Genomic DNA, 12,879 nt, shown 5'->3' on the forward strand with positions numbered 1-12,879 from the left:
GCCAAATCTTAGAAATAAATCTACGTGTGTGTAAATATAGTTCGCGGAACGCGGTAAAACGAAAAAGAATAAGAACCGACGCGGAAAAAAATGTTTTGTTCGGCATCGTATTAATATGACTAAAATTATATATCCATTCGAATATATATTAGCCCATAGTACATAAGTACGTATATGAATACAGAGATCTGTATTCATACACGTACCGTGTTACTTGTTCTCTCGATTGTAGGCCGCTTCGGTACCGCTCATACGCCGTGCAAGACAACGCCGAAGTTCACAGGATAACATACGCTTCAGGAACACAGCAAACTGCATCTGCAAATGACAAAAAAGCAAAATTAAGCTAATTGGCAAATCGCACCTAAATCAAATTGAAAGAACTCTAACTTACTCATTATCAAAACGATCACGTCCCATCATCAGATTTTTTCCAGTTTTCATTGGCCAACTGCAGAAAAAAACAACACTATTATTATGCAGCCATTACAATTACTACATATTACTATTGAATGTGTACAGAAAACTATAATAGCACACGTTATACTATCAGTTGAACATATTACTGTGATTTAAAATATAATAAATAATGATTACAATAAGTAAGTAATCGTAACTTTTTGAATGAAATTTATCGTGTATGTAATGCAATGCATTTGAAAATAGGTAAATTCAAAATTATTAAAACAAAATAATATATATATATATATATATATATATATATATATTATAAAACAGGGCGAGGCACAAAGGTCAAATTATATTGTGAAAACCAAACCAATTACATATCAAATAACACAAATCAAACCAACTACTATCTGACCTATGTTCAGTAAAATTCCCAACTTCATCATTGTAAATGTTTTTTTGCTATTTTTTTAAATTTGTCACCTGGTTCTTTTTACCCAATAGGCGGGATAAAATGCGACGGCCAGGAAGCAAACAATGTGTAATTTTAAAGGGATTTTAAGGAAAATAACATCTACGATATTCTACCAAGTTCCATCGGTACATTTTTCACAGAGATAACACCGTGTTCATAAACATGATCTAGTATTTCGTCAGAAATATTCATCAGCAGAGTTGGAATAGTTACTCAGACGTTTTTTCATTATTTAGACCATTGCCATGGTAAAGGTAGAGTTGGTCCTTTTTACCCAGCGCACGTGTAAGCTTTTGTAGAGGTTATATAAAAAAAACTGTTGAAACTAACTTAAAATTAACAATACATCTTATAAAATAAATACTTAAAAATTATGTTAAGGTCTCATAAACTGAACAAAAGTATACACAACCAAAAAACCAGCAACAAAATTAGTTATACAGTCGGTCAAGTAAGAGCGTGGCGGGGTTAATTTATAAAATTATTTTATGAAACTTTATTATTTATATATAAATTGTATACGTTAGAAGCAAGGATGCAATTTGGTCAATATGTGTCCAGTCACCACCGGAGTCGACAATTGCCTGGCATCTCCGACGCCTTTTTACTAGTTTAACGGATTATTTTAGTCTGACGGCTCGTATTTTAATTTAACGGCTCTATGAGGGCAGTACGTGCTCATATAGAACTTTCATCAGTGAAAATGACATTTTCAAAATCTCTAACAATATTTTCTTGTGCTCAAGCGGAAAAGAAGCACATGTTTTTCAGTCGTCAGAGGCTTCCCCGTTGTGTTGCGCCATTTCAGATCATGAATACGAAGAAAGGTTCAGATAGTTTTGTAGATATTTTAGTAGATATTTCTAAACATTTTGTCATTAATTTGCTCGTCCTTGCTGCAGTGTTAAAGCAGGATTCCGCAAATACCCATTCACTGTTGTTTTTTCTTCTTTTTTTATTTGAACCACGTTCTGATAAATCATCGACATTTCTCCACGCTCTTACTTGACCGACTGTATATGTTTTTCCATCTACTTTCAAATATTATAGTTAAAATTATTATAACTTTACATGTTTTTGAGATATCGGTGGTGGATCTTTTAACTCGCGGACCTTCAAGCCCCGCTCTATCCTACCCAAATCTTTTCTTAACAATTTACATCTAAAGCTTTTGCTTTCATATTTTCTTGCACCGTGTCCTCGGTTTTCAATACACCATATTTTCAGTGCTGCATTTAAGCACTTGTAATCTGTACCCTGATTTGTCTCGTCTTTAGTTAATGATTTCCAATTAAGTGATTCGCCTTTTATAAATCTTAATTTTTCACCACTTTCGATGATTTCAAATATCTATCATCTTCCCACTTTGACGGTTGTGTTCAACATATGTTGAAATTTTTTTAGTTGTTCACTAAATCACACTAAATCCTCACGTTGTTTTTTCTTGCTTCAATAGAAAGCATTTCAATATGTTTTCTAACGCATCGCAAATTAGCCCATACTTCACACAGATTGAACAGGATCAACGAAATGCAGGATCCTAGCCGCACTCCTCTCACAATTTCCACATGCGTTTGGTATCGCCTTAGTTCAGACGAGCTCCTCATTTTCTGTTTCATGTAGACGTTCTGACAGCATCACATATGATATCTTCAATCCATGCCAATTGTCTAAAATACTCTTTCATTTGATGAAGCATGTGCTAATGATTCAGACCATATCGAGGCTATCATTCGATATGATCCACAATATTCCATTAGCTTTCCTGGTGCATATGCAAGAAAGGACGATACTAAAATTTACTTTTGAGTAGTCTGTAAATTTTGCCAAAAAGGTTTCGTGTGCAAAGAGACTATCAGATGGTCTCTCAATTTATTTGCTTTGTGCTTTTTTTGAATAGCAATTATAATTCTAAACATTTCATTTTGTAAATCGATCAGTTTCGTCAGTCCCCTGCTTCTCAGCTCTAATGGTAAGGGGTCATTTTCTGCCTGCAATTATCTAATATATTCCTTTTACAAGGCGAGAAGTTTCGTGTCATTAATCACTATTTTGCCACTGTCTTCTATTGCGTTAGTTTTTCTGTTTTTCTGTTTATCGTTTTTATCCAATTATTTCCATTTGTTGACTGAAACCTACCTTGTTTTCAATGCTTAACTATCATTTGATATATGTTACCTACCTGAAGCCTTTGTTCAATTGTTTTTTTTAATTTCTGCACCCGTTCTTTTTAAATTTACAACTTTATCGAAGTGTTTCCTTTTCTTTAGATCCCAAGCATTTCTTTATTGTTAATCTCAAAAAATTGAGTCTCCGTATCTCATCAGCCGATCATCAACAGTATGTTCCTTACCTGCTACTCCTGTTTCGAGCGTATCTTCTTCGAAATGTAACTTATGGTCCAATATGACTTCAACTTGACGTCTGCTTCATAGTTGTCAATTTTTCCTTCTAGGTTTTCCAGATTTACCTCATTTCGACATTGTCTTTATTTTTCACGTTGTCATCCTGAAAGGCAAATGTACTGCTGTTTTGTACCTGTTTTCTATGACCACAGTAGTGGATAGAAGTCCTAAACGGAAGGTCTTCGGTATAAAAGCAAGACATTATTTTATTCTTTTTGTTAGAATACATTCACACTCATTCCGGAAACAAAATAAAGCATTAGCATTTCCTAGTAGATTAGCTGCTCCTGAGCCATAAGTATCATTGTAATCGATTTTAAATATCATTTGTTCTATACATTCCGTTAATATTGGTGTGTCTGCAACCCGTCACTAATCAACTAAGTTAACCAATTTCGTTATTTTGTACTATTTTTGCCCACCCCTTACGAAGTAAGAATTTCTGAACTGAAACATACCATACACCTGCATGATAATTTACATATAAAATGCATACCAACTTTGATCAAAATATAAAAAAATGTATTTTATCAATGGTCTATTATATTACATATTTAAGAATAAACATCCGCTTTCCCCAATCTAGATTATTCCCACAAGGAAGAGAACACAACAAGACAAACCAGAAACAAGGAAACCAAAGCTAGAGAGAAAAATTGCTAGCTCTTACTTGCTTGATAAATAAAACAAGTACGTGCTTTCTTAGCTCTAGACAAATAATTGCTCTTATTTCAGAAGACAAAAACCACTTCCAAAACATTTGTATTCCGATCGCGCTAATACGTCTCGACGGTGAGTATTCAAATTTCTAATCAGAACACGAAGACTTCTGGGTAGAAACGGTTTCCGACAGACTTGAAAAATTAATGATTCAAACATTATGTATATATATATATATATATATATATATATATATATATTATTCTTCATACAATGGATTACCATTTTTATTTTAATCGTATTGTCTCTTCAAAGGCGTTATTTAAGAGGAAACTTAATATTAAGTATTTGAAAATCTCCTCCAATGTCCAGTAGTGATTTGTTCCGTTTAGACTTTTGTAACAATTATAAAAATTCATTGTTTGTTCAACAAGTAGACAAAAGTTACTGTTTGAATTGAAGGAATTATTGTAAAGATGATTTTAATTTTTCAATAATATCTAGAACGGTCATTTTGTATGATCACAGGATTCTTTATACAGATAGAAGGTTTCTGCAGTAAACTGAGATTTTTATATTATTTAAAAAAAATTGACAAAAATAATTATATGATAACGATAAAACTAATAAAAAGTACGAGTATTAGGTACGAGGCTTATAACGTACTAATTAAAAAGACTTAGATTTGCTATAAGAAACATTCGTCTTGCATACGCAAGTGCTGCCATAAAGCAATAGTTGGCGAGAAAAGATGACGAAACAAATCTAATTTAGAAAATATTAATTTAGGTAATTATCAGGATATATCACAAAAATGAACCAATCTGCTGCGTTATCTAACGTTGAAATAATACGAAGTAGATTTGGATGAAGTATTTGATAAGCAAATCATTAAACCGAGGGTGATGCCTCCCGTCAGCCGATGACGCGTTATTATGTTTCATGAAATTCAAAAATAACGGCGACAATAATGAACAAAAGAGTTGAAAAACAAACAATAAATTGATTACACCTCTTTAATGAGATCAATTATTGATAAAACTAAATATACTGTGCAATCTAATTTTAATTAATTTCAATAAGGGTAGAGCGGGGATTATGGTCTGCGAGTAAAAAAGTCTACAAACAATTTTAAAAACAGGTAAAGTTAGGAATTTTCAACAACAATGTTTGAAAGCAGAGAGAAAAATGTGCAATCAGTCATAACCTTGATTCTTACGAAGTTGCTATCGCGAGATAAACGGCAATGTTTGAATAACAAAAATATTTTCTTCCGTTGTTAGTTTTTTTGGTTGTGTGTACTGTTGTTTAGTTTACGAAACCTTAATACATATAATTTAGAAGTATACATTATATTAGGTATATTTTTAATTTTAAGTTAGCTTCAACAGTTTTGTTATATAACCTCTATAAAAGCTGACACGTGGATGGGATAAAAATGATGAACTAAATCTTCACCCTGGCAAAATTATTCCAACTGTGCTGACAAATATTTCTAACAAAATGCCAGATCAAGGTTATATATAGTGTTATCTTTATCAAAAATGTACCTATGAAATGTATTTTGTGTTGGTTGAATATTGTAGTAATTCACCACGCCAATGGGGTAAAAAGAACCAGGTAACAAACTTTTGAAAAAACTGCAAAAAACACTTTTCTACAACGAGGAAATAGCTGGGAGTTTTACTGAACATAGTCAGATAGTTGTTTGTTTAACATGTGCTATTTGTTGTGTTTTTTTTTTTGGTTTTAACAATATAATATTTAATTGTCCAAAATCAACGTTAAACAATCATTTATTCCTAAGTCAGCAAATATAACAATTATTCATGGCTTCTACAAACTTGATATAAATAAAAAAACTGTTTTTGCGAAATAGTAATGGTCGTATTAAACTAAGTGTGATATAATAGTAACACTGCTGCTTAAAAATTAAATAGAAAGAAAGTGCTCGATTATTGCTATTAAAGTACAATAACCCGCTCAACGCTGCTTCAGTTCAGCGCTCTTTTATTTCAATCTAAAATATGAGGAAAATCGCGGAAAAAATTGTGGAATTAGTAAGATAAACTAGTTTAGTTAAGAAAATTGTGAAAGAATTAATTCTAATTATTTTAATGATAATCTGAAGCAATTAACTGAGCAAGAAGAAAACCAAAAATATTGGTAGTAGTGATTTCAAAGAAGTAGTCCAGGCGCCCTAGGGCATCGAGTAAGCATGATATGAGGATCGCCAACTTTTTTCAAATGAATTTCACCAACATGTCGTCGTTACAAAATTATTTCCATACGAGAATCAAAAATGTTCGAATAAATTATAAAGTACATTATTCAACACGTTATTTCCCATTAATGAAACAATATTAAATAAGAACGATCAAATTAAATTTTATCATTGTTAAAATTTTTTATATTAAACTATATGTTTAATGATAAATTTAGGTCTTTATAATAATCTATAAAAGTGTCAAATAAAAGTGTTAAGAAGAGTAAACTTTTTACCGATTGTGTCAAATCCATTTAATAGCACAAATAAAAAAAATCATTGAAAAATAGTATATAAGCGTATGCAAAATATTTCTGAACAATTTGAAACTTTTTTTAAATTTATGACTGCATTGTTGATTATATTTCTCATTAATTTATAAACTGTCATAACATTCACATGTACATTTTGGCAAACCATCTGATTAGTCAAATTTTGTTTGCGTGTTGCAATAGGTTGCTTTGATTTCCGAATTTATCATGAAAACAATCATTACAAAAAATATCGTAAAAACAAAGAAAAATCTCAAGGGTTCCTATATACAGCATATGATTGTCATTTCCACAATTTTAATCGAGCAATTTCGGATATATACACGTAATGCAAATAATGTCGTTAGTTACAACTGTATATAATGTATCTATATATTTAAACAAAAAACAACAATACAAAAAATATCAAATGTCAATACTAGACAAAAAAATATATAAAAAAACAATATTAAACAAAAACGAAACTGTCAATAATTAATTTACATTCCGGCGTTACAATGTATTATATTAAACTATAGATTTAATAATTAATTCAGGTTTTTAGAATAACCTATAAAAGCAATAATCATATCCTAAATTAAAGACATTGTTTCAACATCAGTAGAAAAAAAATTCTTACCGATTCTGTCAAATCCATTCCATAACACAAAAACACAAAAAATCAAAAATATTTTGTTGTAAAACTTTAAATAAACGTACGCAAAATATTTCTGAACAATTTGAAACTCTTTTTAAATTTATGACTGTATTATTGATTATTTTTCCCATTAATTTATAAATTGACACATTACATACAGACGAACATTTTTGACAAACCATTTGATTATTCAAATTTTGTTTTCGTGTTGCAATAGGTTGCTTTGATATTCAAAATCATGATGAAAACAATCATTACAAAAAATATCGTAAAAACAAAGAAAAATTTCAAGGGTTCCTATATACAGCATAGGACTGTCATTTGCACAATTTAAATCGAGCAATTTCGGATATATACATAACACAAAAAATATCAATTGTCATTTCCCCCATAATAAAACAATATTAGACAAAAACGGAACTGTCTATTTTACATTCCAGCGTTAAAAGTAATTATATTAAATTATAGATTTAATTATCAATTTAGGTCTTCATAATAATCTATAAAAGCAATAATCATATCGTAAATTAAAGACATTAGTTCAACATTAGTAGAAAAGATTTCTTACCGATCGTGTCAAATCCATTCCATAACACAAAAACATAAAAAAATCAACAATATTTAGTTGAAAAACTTTAAATAAACGTATGCAAAGTATTACTAAACGATTTGAAACTTTTTCTAAATTTACGACTATATTATTGATAAAATTTCCCATTAATTTATAAATTGAGCTTATACATTTTTGACGAACGGTTTGATTATACAAATTTTGTTTTCATGTAGCAAGATGTTGCTTTGATATTCGAATTTATGATGAAAACAATCATTACAAAAAATATCATAAAAACAAGGAAAAATTCCAAGGGTTTCTATCTACAGACAGCATATGATTGTCATAATTCCACAATTGCATAAATTGCAAGAATTTTTTTAGCTCTTAAACCCAGAATTCGGTTATCGGTTTGGAAATTATTTTTCGCTGTTTATTGTATGAAAGATGAAATTTTTTGTTTGTAACTTTATGCTTTAATTAACAAAAACTTGTAACATGCTAACGATCATCTAATGTAAATCAAGATTATAACTTCTATAATTTACCAATCAGTTCTAGCATATTTCTGTGGAGTTTCACTATTTTTAATATATATCCGTTTTTCCTTTACTTCTTTATCTACATGTTGGAATCTTTTTCACTGATTTAACATCCTATGCTAACCACAATGTCATTCTTAAAAAAATATTTTGAGTATTTCAATATGTCTTCAATGTCAAATTAATTATTGTCTTAAAAAATACTATTAAAAAGCATTTGTTCAAAGCTGCAACCCTGCAACTTCAAAGAATGAATCCTTTTAATTTACTCGCTAGCTAATTCTAGAACGCTGTTCTTTCCAAAGAAAGCAATTGAAAAATACGAACGGACATATGTGAATATCTGACTTTAGCAAATTCAAACAACTTTTTCGGAGGAGTGTCGAATAGGTTTTCAAGTTAACTACAAAAATCCTTGAAGAAAAAAGTATTACTAAATTTAGAAAAAGATTACTCGATATTTGATGCACTGGTAGTCTCCTCACAGGAGGCTGTTCTAATAGTTATCTTAGCATATTTTTTTGATAAGCTGTATATAATTATACACATAGATGTGGCAATTGATGAGACTTAGATAAGACAAGAAAATTCGAAAAATACGTACAAAATAATTAAGATAAAAAAATATCTAACCTTTACAGAATAGCACTGAACCCAGTAAATCCATTTCCAGCTGTTCTGCCATCAATTGGAAGATCCGGAACATCTCGAGAGAAATGCAAAATTGCCTCATTTCGCTGAAATAATGCATTTGAGTTATTTCAAAATGTTAAGTAGAATTAATAGAATGATTTTTAAAATTATACTGATCTTATAGAGGAAAATTATTTAACACCTCATTTACAAATAAAATATAATATTTATAGTAAAAATATAATATTTATTTATAAAAAATCATTGACCACTGATATCGCGAAGTTGAGATTTCGAATTAAAATAAAAAAATGCAATTATGTGATACTGGTTAAACCCACAAGCTATAATTTACTAATTAATACAATAATTATAATTACATAATTAATTTAATCAAATATATTTAATATTAATATTGAATTATTATAATTTAATTAAATTTAATTTCAAAAGATGTAATTAAAATACAAATTAAACTAAAATGTATTTTATAGAATTATATTTTATTGAAAATCGCTAATCAATAGTCAACCAAAGGATCATACTAACAATAATTCTAAAGATAAACTTATTTATACTAAAGATCAAGAAATGAATGCACATAAAAATAGTATGGAAAATTAAAATCGTAAACGTATAACTCAAATAAAATAATTATAAAAAATCTAGAGCTTATTTCAATAAGAAAATTCAACAAAATTCAATTTATATTAGAATCGAACAGTTCCGGATAAATAATATACTATATATCTAACAACACGTAATGCAATTGCTTTCAATTACAACTGAATATAAAGTATCTATATATTTGAACAAAAAAAATATATATATAAAAAGTGTTAAATGTCATTGCCTATATGAATATTAACTGTCAAAACAAAATTGTCAATATTAAATTCACATTCTATTGTAAAAATTTATTATAATAAACTATAAACTTGATAATCAATTGAATAATCTGTAAAAGTTCCTAATCATGTACTATAATGAATACATTAATTCAACATCAGTAGATTAAACTTCTTACCGATTATGTCAAATCCATTCACTGATACAAAAATACAAAAAATTAAAAAATTTTGTTGCATTTTGTTTTGTTTTAAATAAACGTATGCAAAATATTTCTGAACGTTTTGAAACTTTTTTTAAATTTATTACAGTATTATTAATACAATTTCTTATTAATTTAGAAATAGAGCTTATACATTTGACAAATCGTTTGATTATACAAATTTTGTTTTCGAGTTGCAATAGGTTGCTATGATATTCAAAATCATGATGAAACAATCATTAGAAAAAATATCGTGAAAACAAGGAAAAATTTTAAAGGTTACTACAAACAACATAGGATTGTCATTTCCAATATTTGAATCCAACAATTTCGAATAAATAATATATATATATATATATATATATATATATATATATATATATATATGTTTAACACGTAATGCAATATTTTTTAGTTACGACTGAAAGTAAAGTATCTCTATATTTTAACAAAACAAAATTAAATAAATAGAAGTATCAACTGTCATTCCCCATAACAAAACATTAGAAAAAGCCGGAACTGTCAATAATAACTTTACATTCCATTATAAAATTTTATTATATTAACTATAGATTTAATAATCAATTTAGGTCTTCATAATAATATTTAAATAAAAAATCATATTTTAAAATAGTTCAACATTAGTAGAATAAATTTCTTACCGATTATGTCAAATCATTCCATAACACAAAATCACATATAATATTTTGAATAAACGTTTGCAAAACAATTCTCATCATGTTGAAACTTTTTTTAAATTTACGACTGTTTTTATTATTTAAATATTTCATTAATTTATAAATTGAGCTTGAACATTTTTGACAAACCGTTTGATTATTACGATATACAAATTTTGTTTTCGAGTTGCAATAGGTTGCTTTGATATCCGAATTTATGATAAAAACAATCATTACAAAAAATATCGTAAAAACAAAGAAAAAATCCAAGGGTTCCTACAGACAGCATAGGATTGTCATTTCCACAATTTAGATCGAACAATTTTGCATAAATCCCATGTACGCATATGTTTAACATATTATGAAAATGAATGTAAAGTAATTATATATTTGAACGCAAAAATGAATTGATTAATATCAAAAATATTAAATCTTATTTTCGATAATATAAACACTGAACTAAAACGAAACTGTCGATAATAATTTTACTTGCTTTTGTTAGAACTTATTAAATTAAACTATAGATAATCAATTTAGGTTTTTATAATAATCTTCAATTAAATTTAGGTATTTATAATAAATAGAGGCAATATAATTCAACATTAGCAGAATAAATTTCTTACCGATTGTGTCAAATCCACTCACGAACACAAATACATAAAATCGAAATGATACTCTTTTATACAATTTTAAATAAACGTTTGCAAAGTATTTCTGGACGATTTGAAACTTTTTCTAAATTTATGACTGTATTGTTGATGAAATTTCCCATCAATAAATAAAGTGAGGTTAAACATTTTTGACGAACGGTTTGATCATACAAATTTTGTTTTCGACTTGCAATAGGTTGCTTTGATATCCGAATTTATGGCAAAAACAATCATTATAAAAAATATCGTAAAAACAAAGAAAAATTTCAAGGATTCCTACAGGCAGTATATAATTGTCTTTTTGTATTTTATAAAATAGTGGCATGAGTTGCAAGTGATTTTCTTATGAATTCTTAAATATGTACATATATTACAACATTGCAAGTGAATTTTTTTACATAAAGTTCAATTATCGGTTTGGAAATTATTTTTTACTTTATGCCTCAATTAACAAGGACTTAATATGCTAGTTCCTATTCTAGTTCCTATTCAGTTCTAGCATATGGAATAGAATTCTGAAGAGTTCTTCATTTTTAATATTTAACCGTTCTTCCCTTACTTTTTTATCTACATGTTGGAATCTTTTGCACTAATTTAACATTCTATGCTAACCACAATGTCATTCTTAAAAAATAATTTTGAGCATTTCAACTTGTCTTCAATGTTGAATTTATTATTGCATGAAAAAATACTATTAAAGAACCATTGTTCAAAGCTGCAACTTCAAATAGAGAAATCTTTTAATTTACTCCCACTATTTATAACTCAAATTTTATATCGTTATTACTGAGTTTTTTATTTATTCAGAAAAGTGAAGAAAAAATAATATTGCGTTAATAGACAGCTAATTCTAAAAGGCTATTCTTTCTAAGGAAAGCAATCATAATATGCGAACGGTCAATTTGTGATCTAATTTTGGCCATTTGTGAATGTCCGACTTTAGCAAATTCAAAACAACTTTTCCGGAAGAGTTGTCGAATAAGTTTTCAAGTTAACTTGTGGAAAAAGTAGCTGTGGTACATTTTTTTGATAAGCGGTAGCCCTAACTATACATAGATGTAGCAATTGATGAAAACTTGAGCAAATTCAAAAAATAATTGAAATAATAAAAAATCTAACCTTTACAGAATGGCAATGAACCCACTAAATCCATCTCCAGCTCTCTACTACTGGCGATGGTTGTTCTGCCAATGATTGGAATATCGAGAACATCTCGAGAGAAATGCACAATTGCTCCTCTCTGAAATAATGTATTTGAGTTAATTCAAAATGTTAAGCAGAATTAATAGAATGATTATTAATAAAATTATACAGGTCCTATGAAGGAAAATTTGTTAACATCTCATATACAAACAAAATATAATATTTACAGTTATGTGGCAAAATCATTGACTATTGACCAACCATCGATATGGCCAATTCGGGCTATTTTTTTATTTTTCAAAACAAAATAAAAAAAATGCAATTACGTGATACCGGTTAAATCTACAAGCTATAATTCTTTTTGAGAATAAATTAAATATGAAATACATTAATTATAACTACATAATTAATATAATAAAATATGTTTAATATTATTATTGAATTAATATAATTTATTTAAATTTAATAAATTCAAAAGGTGTATTTAAAATACAAATTAAACTAGAA

General features: G+C 28.2%; 1 long non-coding RNA gene across 1 annotated transcript; it reads right to left on the minus strand.

Annotated features, from left to right (window-relative positions):
* Positions 1–206: 206 nt before the first annotated feature.
* Positions 207–12,462, minus strand: LOC113377061. Its single transcript, XR_003367081.1, has 4 exons — positions 12,349–12,462; positions 8,852–8,955; positions 395–451; positions 207–318 (listed from the first exon to the last, which is right to left on the minus strand). It is a non-coding gene; the product is annotated as an uncharacterized LOC113377061 (long non-coding RNA).
* Between the last annotated feature and the right edge of the window lie 417 nt (positions 12,463–12,879).

This window comes from Ctenocephalides felis, unplaced genomic scaffold (assembly GCF_003426905.1).
Source record: "Ctenocephalides felis isolate EL2017-DRISC unplaced genomic scaffold, ASM342690v1 CF-g0.4_SCAFFOLD_01886, whole genome shotgun sequence".
NCBI lineage: Eukaryota > Metazoa > Arthropoda > Insecta > Siphonaptera > Pulicidae > Ctenocephalides > Ctenocephalides felis.